The 21,686-nt window shown below is 36.1% G+C and overlaps 1 pseudogene; it reads right to left on the minus strand.

Moving 5' to 3' along the window:
• Positions 1-2,669: 2,669 nt before the first annotated feature.
• LOC102470505 (40S ribosomal protein S23 pseudogene) lies at positions 2,670-3,195 on the minus strand (annotated as a pseudogene).
• Between the last annotated feature and the right edge of the window lie 18,491 nt (positions 3,196-21,686).

A 21,686-nucleotide genomic window follows, 5' to 3' on the forward strand; every position in this document is an offset into this window, starting at 1 on the left:
TTATGTCATGTACATGTATCAAAGTGTGTGTTTCACATACTTAGCCATGCCAGTGCACTGCTTTTCAGAGTTTGAACCTGCTGTTCAGGATGTCCTTATTCTTCCTAAACACCAAACTTTCTTCCTTTTTCTTCCTGCCTAAGGTGATCTTAACATCGACTGGCTGACTTGAGATGTCCATTAAATGATTATTGATGAGTTGGTTGCAATGTGTTCTGGTCATTATAAACTACCTGTACAAAGGTTCTCATGCAAATAAATGAGAACCAAGTTATTTTATCAAAATGCAGTTTCTTCAAATGTCTCTAGATTTTAAAACAAAGTGTTTTTCTGTTTTCATGACACGTTTATGTTAAATGAAACTATTGCAATTGTTCTTTTACAGTTGCATTTTATTTTTTCTTTTAATTGTCAGAGGGCATGCATGTTTGCCAGAAAGAGACAGAGAGAAAGAGGAAGAGGGAAAAGATGTCTGGTGGGACATTGTCCCGACCCAGGGGGACAACCGAACAGGTTTCCTGAGTGAAGGAGTGAGAGCCGGGACAAGCGGCGTAGTGTTACAGCACAGAGACGACAGTGTCGTCCGTTTATTGTGGGCAGCACGGTACAGCACAGAGACGACGCAGTGTCGCGTCGTCTACTGTGAGCAGCACGGAGACGACGCGGTGTCACAGCTCTTCAGGGTCGTCCAGAGACGATGTAGTGTTACAACTCTTCAGGGTCTCGCAAGTCGTCTGGAGACGATGCAGTGTCAGATCTTCGGGATCTTTAGGGTCGTCTGGAGACTGCGCGGTGTTTCAACTCTTCAGGCTCTTCAGTTGTCATCTTCCTGGTCGTTGTCGTCGTCTCCATCGTCTGTGTCGTCTGGCTACTGTGGGCCATGCATCGTGGTTATATACACTCTGGTGGGTTTTAAACGGTGGGCCGTGATTGGTTGTAAATGGTGGGCCCTGATTGGTTGTTAACGGTGGGTTATGATTGGTTGCTTTTGGACCAATCATGAGGTGCCGGATATGCAAATTTGAGGGATTCTAGTGGCCAATCAGAGCAAGGTTTCGAAGGTCAGGTTTTTGGAAGGGAACCAATCATGGTAATTGTTTGCTCTCTGAGAAACCTCAGCAGACTCGCTGGTGTGCAGCTTCCCACAGGACATGGTTATCCTACAATCCCTTCTTTTCTGTTTTGTTCTCCTCTGTAGGGATTTTGGACACACACACATACACACACACACACACACACACACACACACACACCTGGCATATTTCTCAAAGTTAACAGGGCCAGGATTCGAACTGCATGATCTACCTCATGGAATCTGGCTCCTTTAAGCAATTGGCCAAGGAGCTAGCCCTACATTTGAATTTTCAATGAATGGAAACCACAAATGGTTTTCACATTTTTTTCCCCCATGGATTATATGAATATGAGTTTTCATAAGCAAAATTATAAGGCACAAAAAAGACAATGTGACAATGATAAAGTGCACTCTTAATAAACCCAATAGAGGTACTAGTGGTTATAATACCCTACTGTGTTACTAAAGAAGTCACTGATTTATATTTATTCTTTTATTTATTGACAACCATCAGTCTTCTCTTGATGCTACAAATTAAGTTACAAATTTAGGTTAACATAACAGATATATTATCTAAATTCTCACAACATAAATATAATTGCATTTTATGTTGATTAAAAGACTTGTTAAGGACCTTGCCCTCAAGAAATTTATGAGCCATAAGAAAACTAACCATTTCTGTTATTTTGGATGTTCATAATTATTCATTCTCAATATTTGCTATTAACAAAGTACAACTTTAATGAACTTATTATAAAAATAGCTTCTTTAATTCTGTCTAAATTTGTTCTAATTTTTCCTCTAATCCTTCATTAATTATTTTTTTAAATTGTCAGAAGGCACATACTCTTGTCAGATTGATAGAGAGATAAAGGAACAGGAAAAGGAGGACCAGAAGTTGGCATAAATGACTATGTCGCTAGACTCCCATGTAGTAGACCGTGGTTTGAGTCCTGGACCTGATGGCTTGAGCTCACGCCAGTCGTGACCAAGATCCCAAGAGGAGAATGGAGGAGAAGAGATTGCAGTGTGGCCATCCTCCCTGGGGGGATGATTTCTTGCTTTCTGTCTATCTCTCTGGCAAGCACATGTGCCCTATAGCAAAAAAAAATCTCCAAAATAAATAAAAAAAGAAATAAATAAACAAACAGGAAAAGGGAGAAAGTGTCCCCCAGGGGGTTACTGTTGCACTGTAGTTGTGTCTCCTCCATTTTTCCATTCTGTCATTATCTTGGGTATATATGTCTGTGCACCTAGCATGTTTTTCAAATTACCAAGATTGGGACTCAAACTGTTGTCAGCTATGTGAGATCCAGTCCCTTTAACCACTAGGCTACAGGGCCACCCACTTCATTTTTTTTCTGTACTAAATTCACTAGTCTTTGCAGCCCCTTTGCCCAAACTAATTATGGTGCAGAATACCATAGTTCATTATTTCTCTTTCCTCTTCTCTATTCTCATAAAATTTTCATCAGTAATATTAATCTCATACCTAAAATCCTCACTCTTCTTTCTCTCAGTTAACTTCTTCCTAATGAGTACTTTCTTTTTTATTTTTATCATATGAAAACTTATTACTACTGTGTTTTCACCATCAAAATTTATCATCTTGGTCTTTCCTTCTTGCCTTTGTATAGAGTCAAGAGAGAGACATTGGCTACTTTGACAAACTTAAATCGGACTCCAGGAATGTCACCAACAGCATGACCTTTTCAACCAAATCCAGCAACCAAAACTTCATCGTTTTCCTCAGTAAAGTTCTAGCAACCATCGTTGGGTACAAAGGCTGTGATCTTCTTGCCATTCTTGATTAGCTGGACCCTGATACACTTTCTGATGGCAGAATTTGGTTGTTTGGCTTCGACACCTGCTTTCTCCAACACAACCCCCTTGGCATGGGAAGCACCTCCAAAAGGGTTGGCCTTGAGGGCTGTACCTAAATGGGCTTTCTTATACTGTTTATCATGCCATTTCTGGTCCCGTCGGTGACTGCGAAGCTTCCTGGCAGTATGAAGACCACAACACTTGCCCGTCCTGACGGCGCCACAGGCCGGACCAAAAACCCTCATGAGTACTTTCAACCAGGAGCCAGAGCAAACTTTTCCTTGTTCCCACTTCATCCTCTTTTGCCTCTTCCTTGATACTTTTTATATTTCCAGCTCTTTATTTTATGGTCTTCATTTATCCATACAGTAAAATATCTATGTCTATAACAACTTCAAAATTCCTGGACATCTGCATGTTGAATAGTTACACTAGTAAGGGAGTAAAACCTATAATAAAGTAGATTCAAAATAAGAGGTAATGAATTGAAGTTTTATTTAGAACAAACCAAATGAAGTTCAGCATCATCCTAAAGCTATATTGTTGCAAGTATTGTCTGTGACTTTTCAGGAAAAGAGACGGGAAAGTAAAGCAATCATTTAAAATCAATGTACTGAATATATACTTAAATCAAGGGAAAATGCTCATGCTAGAAATAAACTGCTAGGGTAGAAAAATCGATTTTTTTCCAAGTACAATAACTAAGTAAGCATCATGGCCATCATTGTCTCTTCAGCCAGCATCTTCCTCATTTCTGGTGCAATGTTTTCTTTCGTCCTTCTCATTCTGACACCCTGCTTCTCCCTTCTGCTACTCCCATCACATCACATGCCTCCCACAGTAAGTAATATCTGCACTGTCTCTCCCATCAAGAATGACAGAGTATCAAAGTGTAACTACATCCACCCTTAACATACATTTTACACATATCAAATTTGTGCATGTTGTACATATTTAAAGATAGCAGCCACATGCCCTAAAAAAAAAAAAAAAAGAAAAAGAAAAAAGAAAAAAAGAAAAGGAATTAACTAAGAAATGAAAAAAAAAAGAACATTAAATTCTTAGTTCCATTTGACTTAAGGGTATTTCTCTCTGAAGTATTGAAGCTTAAAATAAAGGGAAAAAAAAAGCTATCACCGACTGGAAAATAATTCAAAATATATAAATAAAAAGTTCAACTTAGTAAAGTCTTCTTAGAAGGAATAAAAAGAGAACTGTTGTTTTCATAAAAACAGTTCAATAACCACTATATAAGAAAAGTTCTTTTTAATAACTTCTCATCAAACAAATTTAGTTTCTTTATAAACTGTGATGGGCAAAAAAGTAATAGCTCCCATATCTGGTGATAAAGGAAGTCCTCTGTATAATTCATTTCACACTCTAATGTGACTCAGTTCTTTGACTTTTAGAAAAGGTCTTAGTCAGGGACCAGATGGCATCACAGTGGTAAAATACAACCCTCTGTGAGGCAGTCCCACATGGGAAAGTTCCCAGTTCAAGTCTGGCTACTTCCCTGAGTACCCTGGATGCATGTCCATGATCCAGGACTTGAATGAAAGCTAAGAATGGATCTTACAATGAGACCCTATTAGGAGTGCTAATTCTCTCTTTCTCTCTCTCTCTGTCTTTCTCTTTCTCTGTCTCTTTTTCTCCCATCCTCTCTCTCATGGAATACATAAATAAATAAACATTTCTTTTAATCCTTACTTGTATCTTTAAATGGTTCAAATCTATTTCAGTTACCATTTTTTTTTCTTAGTATATCAAAATAATTCTATGTGGGGAAGTAAAATTTACCACTACAAAATATACCTCTTTGGCATTTTCAGAGGGTTTGAAGTCACAGAGTCAACTTAAGTTTTGTTTTCTTTTTAATTTTACATCCTTTCACATCAGTCAAATGGGCTTTCACTGATATTATCCATATATGCTTAGGAGAAGTAATAGCACAAGAAAGGGATTAAAGGTATGACAACTGACCCAGAAGAACAAGGCAATCTTTCCTGTTCTACTTTTACTGTCTTTATAGCCTTAAATTAGCAAGTCTGCATAGCAGAAGACCTTCAGCCACCTGGTCCTCCTTTGAGTCTCCTATTTTCTGTGACCTTTGCACACTAGCATGTCATTAATGTATGTGTTTTCCCTGTTCATCTGATGATCAGTTTTATGTCATAGATTCAAAATGATCAAACCTTTAAAGAGAAAAGAGAAAAAAGTGAACCTCCCTACATATAGATCTTCAAGGTCATTGCTGAAATTAACTGTGCTCATATTAGAATTTGGCTGCAAGAGATTTTCATTTAGGTTTTGCAGTCCTTACACATTAAGAATGTAATTACCTCAGACCAGCTTACTAAAGGGTGAATTTGAATAATGAGCATTAGCGAAAACTATCAGAACATAGGTTTCAGCTGGCAGTTTCTAGGGTCAACCTGAAAACACAAGGAAACATATGTATTAGATAAAGAAATTCTCTATACCTACAGAAGAAATATGTAATTTGTTTGTCACCCTAATACTTTTCATCTGATGAGAGACCTGATGTGTGTGTTTGTGTGTGTGTGTGTATCAGCACTAATGTTTTCCTTGCTGTTCATTTAATAATAACATTTCGAGCAATAACAGCTCTTAGGCAACAAGTGGTAATGGTGAGACAGATTCGATTTCTATAGCTACCATTATCATTTAGAAATTGGAATTATCAGTTTTGGGTATATTTTCTAAACAGTGTTAAACCTGGAATTGAGAAAACTTTATAAATGACTATCTTTCTATATAAATATATTACAAATGTGCATTCTGAAAATATATCTTTTATTCTGAATGAATTAAAATTACTTGTAGCAACATTATTAGACTTACCACATATAATAAACATCCAAATAATTTGTAATATTGAAAATAATAAAGCTATTTAGACATATAGTTACTTAAACACAGATAAAAAATTCTACCATGTGCTTCAAAATGTGCAATCATAAAAGCTTGATTTTTGTAATGGCTTATTTTCAGATTCTATGTGATATGCTACAATTTGTTATCAAAAGAAAAAAATATAGTCCACTGGAATTCAAAATTTACTAAGCATTTGATTTAATGTCTTGCAAGTCTAAGTACTATTAGGCATTGTGGGAAGACTACATTGTATTGACAACTTACCTCTTCATTAAACATATTTGATATCTTATGGGAGGTCTAGGTTCTATAGGGATTATTCACTGTTTAATTATAGCAGGATCCCTATATTTCATTTTACAAGTTTCACAGAGAAATGAAGCAAAAGTAATTTAGAGAATATCATTGCATTCAGTATTTGTAGATATAGCAACTTTAGATTTTTTCATTCCTGAAAAAAATATGATTAAGAACAAAACATTCTTCAGAAAAACTGCTAATATGACAGTGTGCTACTTCACAAATGAGAAAAATATATATCATCTTGCAGACAAACTATTACCAGCTATGCTTTCGGGTAGCATGCTTTTGATAGCTTGAATTTTCAACTAGCTGCTTGATTATTGTTCATGTAGACTTATAGAATAGAAACAAAACATTTGAGCTAGAGTTTAAGATATCTATGCAATTACAAAAGATTTTGTTTCTTATTGAGTATTTAATTTAGATAAGAATCTGCAATACAGCCAACATATTTTCTGCTTGAAATATATTATTGTTTTGCATAATTAGGAAGAAAAGATAAATGCCGGAAATGCCATCTAGGTGAATGTCTTTCTTAATAGTTTTCTGTGACTAACTTCCTTTGATGAAGAGAATGGAATTAAAAATAATATAAAATTGTCTGCTGTATTTTATGACTTCTTTGTTACCAATTTAAAGATGCATTTCCAGGAAAATGGTGATAGACATTTCCTGCTGGGCAAGGAGTTGCTATTTCAATTTGATTGTGTTTGTCTTTAACAAAAAACAAACAAACAAACAAAAAAAAACCACAAAGAATTGCAAAAATTTGTCATCTCAAGGAAAACCAAATATATATATTGATATAAGACAGATCATGTTACTTCTGTGTTCAGAAACCTCTATAAACTCTTCTCTAATTCAGAGTTTAAGCCAAATGCCCTACAAAGGCCCGACACACACTTGTTTGGTTTCTTCTCCCCAGGCACATGTAACTCCTGTTTATCCTTTGAATCTTAGTTCTGCATTCTATGTACTGTGGGTGCATGACATACTTCCTCCAATTTTTTTTTTTTTCTTTTTGGAGAGATTTTTGCTATAAGGCATATGTGCTTGCCAGAGAGACAGGAAGTGAGAAACCACCCCTTAGGGGGGATGCCAAACTATAATACTTTATTCCTTTTACAGGATTTTGGGAACTCAGGCATATGCCCCTGGTGTGAGTTTTAAGCCACCAGGTCCAGGACTCAAAGCACAGTCAGCCCTATGGGAGTCCAGAGGTGTAGCCATTACACAATCAGCCGGCACCATACTTCCCCAAAAGGTAATGGAGGGAACTATGTCTTTGTGCATATATGCTGACATAACAAAATATTGGGTCATCAGAAAAGTCATGTCACATTTTTGCATAGAAAAACATGCCATGACTTTTTAGATAACCTAGTACCTGAAAATGGATAATTTATTAAGAATATAGAGCCAGCCCCATAGCCTAGTGATTAAGGAAACTGAACTCTCAGATCCCAGCCCTGATGGCTTAAGAGATTCAGTGGGCACATACACATGCATATGCCAAATCACAATAGGGTGAAGAAACGGAAGACAGGGGATTGTGGCACGACTGGGCCCTATTGTGGGGTGTTTTCTCCATCTGTCTCCCTTTGGCAAGTGCACACACTCTGGCAATTAGAAAACAAAATTATAAGTTTATCTTTGACAATTCTGGAGGCTAGAAAGTCCCAAGATTAAGACACTAGTGTTTTCCGTGTCTGATGAGGCCTGACTTGCTCTGAATCAAGCTGTCATCTTGTTGCTGCATTTTCATTTTTATATGTCAGAAGGTAGACTAGCAAAAGAGGAAATGAACATTGTGTCCTTTCAAGGTAAAACAAAAAAAAAAAGAGAGAGAGAGAGAGAGAGGAAAAAAAAGGGGGAAAACTTTTTAAAGCCTTTTTAATAAGGGCATTAATTCATTTGCCAAAGGGGAAGCATCTTGACTTAATAAATTATAAAGGCCCCAACTCTTAAAACTATCAGACTGAAAGACCAGAGGACATAAAATCATTGAAAATTGGGGGACCAGCAGTTGGCGAAATGGCTATGTCGCTGGACTCCCATGTAGTTGATCATGGTTCAAGTCTCAGATCTGGTGGCTTAAACTCATGCCTGGCACGTGTGCCTGTGTGCCCAAGATCCTGAGAGGAGAATGGAGGAGAAGAGATTGCAGTGTGGCCATCCCCCCTGAGGGAAATTTCTCATTTTCTTTCTCTCTGTCTCTCTCTTTCTGGTGCATGTACACACCCTATAGCAAAAACCTCTCTAAAAGAAAAAAAAAATAGCATTGAAAATTGGAAGGAGAGTGTGAGAGGGGAAGAACGTAGAAAAGGAAAGTTGGGGAAAAAATAGAGAGGTAAGACATTTGTGGGACACAGATATGGTTTATTACCTGTTGATGATGTGTATAGTATTCTCAGCTGGGCTGAACTGAGGTGTATATCATGATGGGTAAAGTTTCTGTGCAATCTAAATGATGTATAGTGATTGAATGTATAAATAATAATAATAATAATAAATAATAATAAATATTTTAAAATTTATCACACTGACCATTAATTTTCAAAACATACTTTTGAAGTAGATACATTTAAATCATAGCAAATTATTTATTATATTCACAGATCCTGAATGTCATACATTTGGAAAAAGCACTACAGGAATGACTAAGCACTCTACCACAGCATGTACAGTGGGCCTCAGATTATAGGAAGGCTGGGTTTGAGTCTTCTTCGTTGTCTTCAATAATTTTTTTTTCAGTATGAAAACAGCTACTGTTTATTTACTGACCAGATTACAAAAATAACCATGGTGGATGCCTTAGTTCATTCTACTAATAAGTCTGTTGATCTGGTCTTCCCTGTTGCCAGCATCTCCACCTTCTACAAAATGGGTGGCCCTTTTCTTCATTCCACCTCGTGGAGAAGATAACTTGAAGGGCCACAGGAAGTTATTTGCTTCTTTTAAGCAGTTTCCAACAATGTAGATTTCATGAATCAGAACCTCCATGCAGACGATGCCAAATTTATCAAGAGATCGAGCAATCTAAGAGTTATCTGTCAAAGCACTTCACTTCTTATTGATTTTGTCATAACCATGTCTGTAGATCAGTTCATTTACTGACTTCAGGTTCGGGTACCCCCATGTAATACATGGTTCCACAATTCTCAGCTTGTTAATTGAGGTCTTGCATCACAGGAGCTCTTAAATACAGATCTGTTTTCAAAATAAACCCTCTAGGTTTGCTTAAGTTTGATCTTTGTTGTTTTACATGTTCAAATAATTACCCAGCTAATCCCTGTCATTATTTTACATCTCTATGTTTTCCCCACCTTAAAACCTTACTTATTTAATATATTTATTCCGTTTTATTTTATTAACAAGTCACACAGAATAATTGAACGTATCGGTGCCAGTGAATGGTATAATGGCTATGTTGCTGGACTCCCATTTAGTTGACTATGGTTTGAGTTCCAAATCCGGTGACTTAAACTCACGCCGGGCGCATGTGCATGCATGCCCAAGATCCCGAAAGGAGAATGGAGAAGGGATTGTGGTGTGGCAATCCCCCCTGGGGGTGATTTCTCTTTTTCTGTCTCTCTTTCTTTCTGGTGAGTGCATGTGCCCTATAGCCAAAAACAAAAACAAAAACAAAAAACCAACCAACAAGCAAACAAAAAAAACTCTCCCCCCAAAGATAATAATTGTATATATTTATGGGATATTTATGGGGTACAGTGAGATGTTTTAATACATATGGACATTATATAATGATTATTTCACAGTTGTTTCACAGATATATTTCACATATATACCACCTCAAATATTTATAATTTCTTTTTGTTAATAATCTTCAAGATCCTCTATTGTAACTGTCTTGTAATATGCAAAATATTATTATTCACCATAAGCAACCTCCTGTGTAACAGACTGTTAAAATTTATTATTCCTATCTAACTATAACTTCATACCCATCAGCCATCCTTTCCCCATCCCCTTCTTCCACTGCCCTCCCCATTTTTTGCTAACCACTATCCTTTTCTCTAGTTTTATGAGATCATGTTTTAGATTACATATGTAAGTGGGACTACACAGTAGTTTTCTTTCCGTGCCTGGCATATTTCATTTAACACAATTCTTTACAGTTTTACTAATTTTGCTGCCAATTATAGAATTTCATTCTTTTTATGATCTAATATGATATAAATAATAAAAAATGTTCATCATTTTATTCCATGTCTTGGTTATTTTTAATAGTGCTGCAACAAATACAGGTGTATATCTCTTTGACATACTACAAAGTGATAGTAACCAAAACAGCAAGTTATTGTCATAGAGACAGACACATGGACCACTGGGTCAGAATAAGAAATCCAGAAATAAACCAATGCACACAGAGCCAACTGGTTTATCATAAAGACACCATGAACACAGATTTTGGAAAGGTCAATCTCTTCATAAATGGTCCAAGGAAAAATGAACATTCACATAGAGAAGAACAAAACTAGGCTCCTATCTCTTTTTTTTTAAATTTAATTTTAATTTTAATTTTTAAAAATTATTTATTTAATTTTATTTACTCATTCATTTATTTTTAATTTGACCAGAGAGAGACAGAGATAAAGAGATAAAAAGAAAGTGAGAAAGCAAGCCACCAGGTCCGGGGACTCGAACCCTTGTTGGCCATGTGGGAGTGTCCAGCGCCTTAACCACCATGCCACCTGCTGGTCCCTAATTTTATTTTTTTATTTAATTTTTTTTCATTTTGTTTTCTTCCATACATTCAATCACATTATTATTTGTCTTACAAAATAGATATTTCAACAGGTGAATATTTCTCCCTAGTACTGTCGATAAAACTATGAAATATCTTCAACAGATAATACCACAACTCTTTGTGCCATTAATGCTCTTGCCACATACAAAAGTCAACTCAAGATGTATTAAAGACCCTAATGTAATAAACAAAACTATGAGACTACTAAAATAAGACATGAAAGAAATGCTTTACAACAGTGAAGTAGGAAAGGGTATTTTGGATAAAATCTCAAAAGTACAGGAAACAAAAACGAAAATGGGCAAATGGGATTACATCAAAATAAAAAGATTCTGTGCAGAAAAGAAAACCTTCAGCAAGAGTAAAAACCTACAGCATGAGACAATGTATTTGAAAGCTATACATGAGACCAAGAGTTAATATCCAGTATATAGGGAAATTCAAATACGTGAATGGGAAAAATCCAATCAATGTTTGGGTAAAAGATTTTTTTTCAAAAAACATGCACAGAGTTAAAGCTCTTGGTGTATTTATTCCCTCTGCCTGAGACAACTCTCTTTCAGTAGCCTGAGACAACTGTCTTTCAGTAGTCCTACGATTTTTTTCTCTCTCCTTTCATGTATCATCTCAAATGTCATTCTCTCAGAAGACCTTTTCTCATCTTCCAATCTAAGTAGCACTGTTCCACTCCCTGTCTCTCTTTGTCTCAACTTGCCCCATTTGTTTTCTTCACAGTTACTTTCATATTCTGAAAGAACCTTGAGTCCTCATTGGTTTATCACTTTTTAAAAATGATTTTGCCAGATTGTCAATATGCTCACTGGAGAGAGAGACAGAGAGATAATAAAAGTGAGAAAGCACTCCCCCTTAATGGAGAATGATCATTCACAGTCCCATCTAAATTTCTCTACTTTTTCAGTATTGTGGGCACACATGCACATGTGCTTGATGTGTTTTTCTAGCCATCAGATCTTGGACTCCAGCAACACAGTCATGTGGGATCAAGCACACTTAACCACTACACTATGAGTTGGACATAGTTATCACTGTTTATTGATATGCAAAAGGAGACCAGTAGTTAGCGTAATGGCTATGTCGCTAAACTCCCATGTAGTCAACCACAGTTCCAGTCCCAGACCCAGTGGCTTAAACTCACGCCGAGTGCATGAGTGTGTGTGCCCAAGATCCCGAGAGGAGAACGGAGGAGAAGGGATTGCGGCGTCGCCATCCCAACTAAGAGGGTGATTTCTCGCTTTCTGTCTCTGTCTCTCTTTCTCTTTCTGGTGAGTGCATGCGTCCTATAGCAAAAACCTCTCCCCCCAAAAAAAGAAATTATAAAAAGAAACATTTATCTTATATTAAAACTTAGTTACAAATACATTTTAACATTGAATATAATTGAAAACACTCCTTATTAAAACCATCTTCCCATATGTTTGAGAAGCTAGGTGGTTATTCCTAAATCCATTCTGTTACCACCTTTACATTGACTGTCCTACCATTAATTTTCTATTCTTCCTTAGGTCCTCCCTTACTTTGCTTTCTCCAACTCTTGGCTACAGTTCACCAGAGAGACAGTTCTGCAACTTTAAAAGAAAAAAAAAAAAAAGATTTTTAAAAGCATTGTTCAGGGCTTGGCATAAGGCAAGCTTTCTTTTCTTTTCCGAATTGCTCCTTACTTTTATGTTCTCCATACATCATGAAAGAAAACAGAAATATTGCCATAAATGAAGTAAAGAAATATAAAATTATACTTTTTAAATTTTTTCTCACCAATCTGAACAAAAATCTCAAGAAAATAACTAGTTACAGAACAGAATTTTCTAAATGTACCTAGTTTCTAAACTTTTCTCATTGTCCTCAAGGTCACTTTAACTTCAGGACTATTCATTTTATACCTTTGTGCAAATTTCTAACTATATTTTGAGGAACCCCCATAGGAGCTGAGCTCACCCCTAGGCAAAATCTCTTCCTTTAGTTACTACATCTCATCCAGTGGTCTCTAGCAGAACCTCTATTCTCCAAGGGGGCTAGAGTGCCACTTCTGAGCTGCTCCCTGTAAGATCTCCCAGGCAGGGCTACACACAGATATTCTTTCCCATTGCTGTTATTGCTCATGTTGTTTTTCCCTAAGTATATGTGGTTTCTTCCCCAAAGGTATTGTAAGTGAAAGCTGAGTTGGTTTTTGGTTGATGGGCTTAAGTGAAACAGCAACTGCTGTTGTGCCACATTTAATTACGGAGCTGAAATATTATTTTCAAGATCACAAATTCACGTTGGTTTTCCATTTCAATGTATTATGGCCATACATCTTTTTAATATAATAAATCCTTCTTGACAACAAAGAGTCTCTAGTATATGATAATTACTTATATAATTTCTTTCAACAGAATACATTATATCTGTCTAGATGGCTAGAATGTCTGAAGTGGAAAGGATATTTAAATCATCAAGTGTTAGTGACTTCTTATACAGTTGAAGAACTGAGATCCAACAAGAGTACCAAAGCAGGGCATGCAGAGCACATTAACATTATTTAGATGTAAATGATAAAATTGGGGGGTCATGCTCAGAATAAATGGGTATTACAACATACATACCACTTATATAGATACCTTTCTGTATGATGTACTCTTAAGTAAAAATAATTATTTTATAGAATAAGATATATAGCATATTATAATAAATAATAACATGATGTATGTGAGTTTATGTTTTCTATTTGTATATATACAGAAAAAGATCTGGGAGGACATATAGTAATCTTCATATGCTATTTTTTTTTCTTTTTAATGAGAGAATTTGTGTATGAGATGCTTACACTCTTCCATATTTTTTATGGGGGGAGAGATTTTTTAGAAAGACAGGGAGACAGAAAATGACAAATCATACCCCCCCCCCAGGGAAGATGAGCAGAACACAATCCCTTCTCCTCTAGGGATTTTGGGCTCACATGCACACCCATGTGCCTGGTGTGAGTTTTAAGCTGCCAAGTCTGGGACTCAAACTGTGATCAACTACATGGAAGTCCAGTAATACAACCATTATGGCAATTTGATGGTCCCTCTTTCATATTTCTTAACATATATATTTGGGGGCAACAGGTACATAATGGTTAACATGCTGGACTCCCTCATGGCTGAGCAAGGTTGAGTCCCAGACCCAGAGGCTTGAAACTCATGCTGAGTGCATATGCATGTGTGTCCAAAATCTCAGGAGAAGAATAGAGGAAAAGTGGTTGCAGCGTGGCCATTCCTCACTGGATGATTTCTCTTTGTCTGTCTCTCTGGTGAGTGCACGTACCTTAGAGCAAAAAAATTCTCTAAAGCAAACAAACAAACAAGCAAAAAATAAAAATATTTAACCAAAATTGGGTTTGGGATGGGGATAGGTGGTAGCACAGTCGTCAAATAAGATGGTTTGTGAGATTGTTCCCCCCAATAAGGTTCCAGGCTCACAAATAGAGACCTTCCTGGGTATGACAGGCATATACATGCCCATGATTAGGGACTGGCTAAAGTTTGGCATAGATCAAATTGTCAAGACCCTGTCAGGGATGCTGTCTCTCTGTCTGTCTCTCTCTCTCTTACTCATGGAAGATATATGTATACACACACACATACACACACACACATATATATATATACACATGTATACACACAAATATTCAGTAAGAATGCTTTAATTTGCAATTAAAAACATATTTTAAAAATACATAGAATGTATGTGTAGAGGTCTACCCTTTGTTAAGCAGAAATTAAATCATAATAATGATTTTATATGTATGTATTTTATATATGTGTGTATATATATTATTTTATATATGTACATATACATACACATATACACACAAACACAAATATTCAATAAGAATGCTATATTTTTGCAGTTTAAAAAAACATTTTTTTTTCTTTTTTTTGGAGAGGTTTTTGCCATACAGCGAGTGTGCTCGCCAGACAGAGAGAAACAGAGAGACAGAAAGCAAGAAATCACCCCCCCAGGGGAGATGGCCACACCGCAATCCCTTCTCCTCCATTCTCCTCTCGGGATCTTGGGCATGCACGCACACACGCCCAGCGTGAGTTTAAGCCACCGGGTCCAGGACAAGAACCGTAGTCGACTACGTGGGAGTCCAGTGACATAGCCATTATGCTAACTGTTGGTCCAAAAAAAACATATTTTAGAAATACATAGAATGTATGTATAGAGGTCTACTCTTTGTTAAGCAGAAATTAAATCTAATACTGATAAACAAAGATTATACAGTGCTGTGTATTAGTTTTAATGACGGTGACCTAATTTCAAAATCACTGCATTCTAATTTTGCTAAAATGTCTTTGCTGAATATCAATTATTTAGTGTTTTCTTTAAGCATATCAGTGCCTTTATTAATAACTTGAAGTAGAACATATCATAGTTTGCATATAGGAGTTCAATTTCTGATGAAATAGTATATAAAATTTTTGGTCAATATTCTATTATTGTTTCAGCTAGCCATTTCTCATTTATTGTTTTTTAATGGCAATTTTGAAAGTTTTAAAAAACATATTAAAACACAATGCTTAAGAAATTCTGCTAACAAAATATATCTCACGTTTTGTGCACTTTTACAGAGATATCTAATCTTTCAACTGTTGAAAGAGACTATTATTTTTCTTTTAAAATTCTGAAGCTGTAATAATAATAATGAAGAATGATTGAAAGTAACAATTTAGAATAGAAAGAAAACATAAAAGACCAAGGTCACTATAGTTATAAACTAGTTTAAGGAATCTTAATAAATATTATTTGCTAATGAATAACATAAATTGGAGCTGTGATAATTCCATTACTGTGTATCTGCATTTTAATGTGCTAAACAGACTCAGGAAAATTAAAATCTTGTGAAATTGGTATTTGAATGAAAGAAAATGTGAAGTTGATGTTGTCTATGTGTTATTAGAAATGAAGTCTGAAGTCTTGCAATCTTCTCCCCAGAGGGTTATTGGATGAGAAAAGAGTGATAAGAGAGAACTTAGCATGACCCCTGCTGTTAGTATTAAAAAAACATCAACTAAGTACTTCAGTTTATGAATCTGTGTAATGCAGGGACCATACCCAAAATACCTTCTATACACTGTACTTATTTTTAAAATAAAACCATTTTTTTCAAGTCATCTACTATAGATCATAACTATGGCCTACAGAGTTCAGATCTCGTCATTCTGAAGACAACAAGCATTTTTTTGACAGCTCTAAAGCCAAATAATAGTCAGTGTACTTTTTGAATCTGTTTTCACCTATAGACACTGATCTCTCCTCTACAAAATCTGGTCCTCTCAATTCCTGAATAATTCCTGCTCAAGTCTTTCACAGACTTATAGCTACTTGTTTCAAGGTTTAATTACTCTTACTGTTATAAGCAGATTTGGGGGCTGAACTGAGCCACTAACTTTTAATAAGAAATAAAGAAAACATACACACACACTATAATTTAAACATTTTCTAATAGTATTTTCATATACACAATGATGTTATGCCATAGTATGATCAATTTACTTTCCTTATGAGCTTCTAAACTCCAAGCATTTAGATCTGGGTGTAAGAAAGGCAGTGCACTCTCCCCTCCCCCCTTTTTTCCCACAGCAAGGACTGATCTTCAGCTTTATAATTCTAGTTATTGAATTCTGACTACCACTGTCCTTCTGCAGAATCACTCACCAGTTAGGAACCGTGAAATCTGCTGTTTTAACTTACTGGTACCATCATTTTTAATATATTCATGAAGCAAGAATGGCTAGGGTACTCAAGAGTGAAAGGGCCAGTACTTTGTTCGACACAGGCTCTAGTACTGGATTGAATAAAAAGGTTGTTTAAAGTGTCTAGGAATAGCAAACATCTTAGATAAAGAGTGATATGTGGGACCAGCAGCTGGTATAATGACTATGTCCCTGAACTCCCATGTAGTCAGCCAGGTTTTGAGTCTCAGACCCAGTGGCTTAAAAACTCACGCCGGGCGCTTGTGTGTGCGTGCCCTAGATCCTGAGAGGAGAATGAAGGAGAAGGACTGCAGCGTGGCCATCCCCCATGAGGGGGGGGGTGATTTCTCGCTTTCTGTCTCTCTGTCTCTCTCTTTCTCTCGCTTTTCAATAAGCAAAAAACCTCTCAAAAAAAAAAAAAAGAGTGATATGCAAACCTCATCCTAGGGTAGAGTATGAGTTAATCTGGGGTTCTAAACTCTTCTATTATTTTTAAGGCACTCAAAGGGATCAAAACTCTACCAAATAAAGCCTGAAGTGGAAAAAAAATAATAGAAAATAAGGTCACTTTTTAGTCATTTTCCAGAAAGGACTAGAATGCCTGAGTAACATTGATTGGCCTTTGGGTGGTTAAGCACAGTTATACTTAAAGTTAAGGTTTAATTCTGGATGCTCTTCCAGCTCAATGAAAAATATATAGTAACTCAAACATGTTAAAAATTTATTTCTTATTCACAGACCAGTCCCAGAGAAAATGGTAATATATAGTAACTCAAACATGTTAAAAATTTCTTATTCACAGACCAGTACCAAAGAAAATGGCACCTGTGCTTCACAGCCTGTGCTACCTAGAAATGATTCCAACTATATATCTAAGAAAAAGAACACATGAGTATGATTAAAGAGCCAGCTAGGCTCTGTTATAAGCACATGTTTGAAGACACATGACTGATATTACCCCACCTGTACCTCTAGGTTCGAATATGTGTTTTGTATCTGGATGGAAGATAAGTCCAAATTTGCCACGTCGTGTATCTGGATTTGCTGTCTACTATTTCTCAAGGAAAACCCAAGTCTCTTATCTTTATTTTATCCAAAACCCTCTCTTTTATCTGGAATTTCCTTGGAGGTCATTAAACTCTCACTGGCAATGGTTACTTAAAATATGTCTGTCAGTGTGTGAAGGAGACTAAGATGATGTAAATGACATCTGTCTGCAATGTACAACTTGGAGAAGATTGTTGTTCATTTCTGCTTACATGTGGAAATGCTTTGAAAAATCTTAAGTTACAATAAAAGGCAAGTTATTATTAAGGCAACTACATGGTATAGGGAGTCTGCTTTGTTCCAATTAGGAGTGCTGTCTCCTTTAGGCTATGCTTTCTTGTGCTGTCATGTACTCAGGTACTTAATGTTTCGTACTTTGTGAGAGAATGGGCTGCCACAGTGGCTTCGATAGGTGCAAGATGCCAATCACAGGAGAAAAGTATAAAGCTCTCCCTAGTATCTAAAACATAAGCATGAGGAGAATGTTTTACCTATGGCTTTGCAGGTTGCCTCAGTGAGACCACAATACCCACATACTATCATCCCTGGATTACTTAGAAATTATATTCTCATAATTCTCTCTGATAGCATCATTTGCACTGTACCTTTTACCTCCCTACCCCAGCAATAATAAAATCCTTCAATATTGCTATTTTAGAAATGTAGGAGAAGGGACCAGCAGGTGGCATAGAGGCTAAGGTGCTGAATTCCCACATGGGTGACTGAAGTTAAGAGTACCAGACCAGGTGGCTTGAAACTAAGGAAAATGGAGGTAAAAGGATTGTGGCATGGCCATTGTCTCTGGGGAGTGTTTTCTCACTCTCCTTCTCTCTGTCTCTCTCTGGCTAGTGCATGTGCCATATGACAAAAACAGACAAACAAAAAAGAAAAGAATAGCTAAAAATTAAAAATAATATCAATGTGTAGTATGTAAATATAAATATATAATATATAAAAAACATATCAAAAGCCAATTATTCATTCTGTTCTTCTCTCCTTCCTTTTAATATCATTTTTCAAATATGTCATTCAACAGATACAAATCAACTTTTGTTAATATTGAATGGCATGCTCTCTGTTGACTTATATAAGATTTCTAAATATTGGGGTCATATCAAGTTCTTTCTTATAATCCTTACCAATCTACTGTAAATTCAATATCCCCTATGGGAAAAGAAAAGGAATAATTATAGTAAGGGGGGGGAACAAAACAGATTGCAGAGAATTTAGATTGCATTGTTACTGCTATGCAGATAACTACTTGTCTTGACTCAGATTTTGTGATAAAGTATTGGAGTCCTATGTTCTCAGGCCTTATTTGCATAAACCTCACCTCTGAATTCACTCACAAGTTGGCATCAGAAGCCTGCCAAGCTAAAGTAAAGAAAATAACTGAAATCAATTATTAGCGTTTTTACAGCCTAATTTCCTTGCCATCCAAATGCAGATAAATAGAAAATCTAATTTTTATTATACCTCACCTACAACTTTTAATAAATATTAATGTACATGACTGTGGTTGACCTCCCTGTAGACTTAAAATCAATAGTTGTTGATTAAGGTCTTTGGGGCAGCATTACAAAGCTGAAGACTCACTATTTATTCCCATTGCCTATTCTCTGATCCCTAAACAGGTTAACAGTGGGCTTATTAAGAAGAATAAAGTATTAGAACACAATCTGTTCGTGTTAGAACACCTGAACGGGGGGGGCAGGGGACGGGGGGAGCTAGGCCTTTAGTATCTACAGGGCTAAGGTAGCGTTTTTCTTTAACTTTTATCACTTGTGCTTTCAGTTCTGCTTCTCACTTTTTAATGATCATAAAGGATAATCTTGACAGTTTGTCACATGCAAGGTAAAGGTAGAAATTTAGAATATTTTTAATTCTATAATTTCTCATTGGTTTTTCTTATTAATTTCCATCTAACTTCCAGTTAATCAGAAATGGAGCACATATGTTCCTATTAACCATTTTTATTCTCTTGTCTATGATCTGTAATTCAAACAGCAAATATTTCATTTTTAGAAAATGTTTTCATATACTTTTTTATTCTTTAAATAGTGACTTGGTGCCAGATACTGTGTTAGACACTAAGAGACTCAAAGTACTTAGCTTCATGGATATTAGACAACAAGAAGCATAGGTAAAACTAAGTGATTATTTTCAATCATAAGAAGTAAAATTATTTGCCTAGCTTGAACAGAGGGTATGAAACTCAGAGGTAACTCTAGTATGTAAAATTATAATGTGAAAAGTTTAGAGTTTAATAAAACCTTGACATAGGATGTGATAATCTAGAAACCTACATACCTGTCTGTCCGCTGAATCATATGGAACTCAAAATAAATGAGATTTCCCCGGTAAGATAACACATATGTTGAAAAGAGATTATAATGCCAACCACTGAGTCCTAAAGAAACTTCTGGAATAAAGGAGGATTTAGAAGATGCTGATTGAATAGACATTTAGGCAGTCACAAAAAGAGGAATATTTGGAAAATGAAGAAATTCACAGAAACATCCTTACCATTCAATGACGAAAAAAAGCCAACTATAGAATACTAAAGAGACGATCTAGCAGGTAGCATGGTGGTCAAGGTTCTGGACTCCCACATGGCAAACTACGATCAAGTCCTGTACCTGTCAGCTTGCTTGCTTTCTCACTTTCCATCATTCTGTCTCTGATGAGTTCATATGCCATAAAGCAAATTAAATAATAATAATTAATTTAAAAAGAGTATTAAAGAGATCTAAGGTTCAGACACATGGAAAGACATCATTATGTTTTCTTCATTATTTCTTATTTTATTTTTTTTTTGAAAAGGTTTTTGCTATAGGGCACATGTGCTCGCCAGACAGACAGAGAGAGACAGAGAGACAGAAAGTGAGAAATCACCCCCCCCCCCGGGGAGATGGCCACACTTCAACCCCATTTCCTACATTCTTCTCTCGGGATCTTGGGCACGCATGCACACGTGCCCAGCATGAGTTTAAGCCACCAGGTCCGGGACGCGAACCGTGGTCGTCTATGTGGGAGTCCAGCAACATAGTCATTATGCTAACTGCTGGTCCCTTTTCTTCATTATTTTAATGAAGATCTTCTCATAGAGAAGTTTGTACATTTGTTCTTCCTTAAATCAATGCAATATTTCAAGCATACCAATATAGGTTAGTTCCGTAACTGAGAATAAGCATGTGAAAAATTATTTGGTATTTAAGTGCCAAATTAGTAGGCACCTAGTTCCTGGCTCAGTCCTAAAGACTTTAACTACTCCCTTCACCAACAACAGAAACACCTGATAGGAATTTTAAACATTATAAAAAATGTTGATTCTAGACACATACACATGAAACAGACAACAATAGAAAGCAAGAACTAAACGTATCCTATAATAATTACACTGTTTATATATGTTTTGTTGGTATATGTGATGCACACACACGTACACACACGTGTATGTATTTGAGTATGATTTCACTAAAAGGAGAAATGAGCCTAAGGTATTTACTACCATGTGTAATACTATTTTATGAGGAAAAAAAGTCAAACCCACATCCCAATATGGGGTTTGCAAATCTTTGAGACTTTCCGAACTTAACTGCATTAACTTGTGGAGTTTAGAAACCATCTACTGACACTATCAGTCATGAGTTCCTCATGAATTTGTCTTAGGTTTTTGGATGGTATTATTCTTCCTTCCCTTATATTTACTGCTCCTTGGATCTCTGGCAAAGTGCCTTCACTTTCCATGGCAGATTTAAAACACTGTGGATTTTGCAATATTCTGAAACAGTAAATAACAAATGCAGCTAAATATTATTTCCACTAAGCATATATATTTCATTTGAAGCTTGAGTTTAAAACTTCACAAAAATGCAAAGCCATAATCCACCCTTCAGGTAACAAACTGATTATATAATAGTTTTATACGTAATACAGAGTTAGAAACATTTCTGATAACCATGCTAAAATGTGGAATGAAAGCAGGCACCTATGAATTACAAGGCTTTGTTGCCATCAAGAGGTTCCTGCT

This window comes from Tupaia chinensis, unplaced genomic scaffold (assembly GCF_000334495.1).
Source record: "Tupaia chinensis unplaced genomic scaffold, TupChi_1.0 Scaffold000652_1, whole genome shotgun sequence".
Lineage (NCBI taxonomy): Eukaryota > Metazoa > Chordata > Mammalia > Scandentia > Tupaiidae > Tupaia > Tupaia belangeri.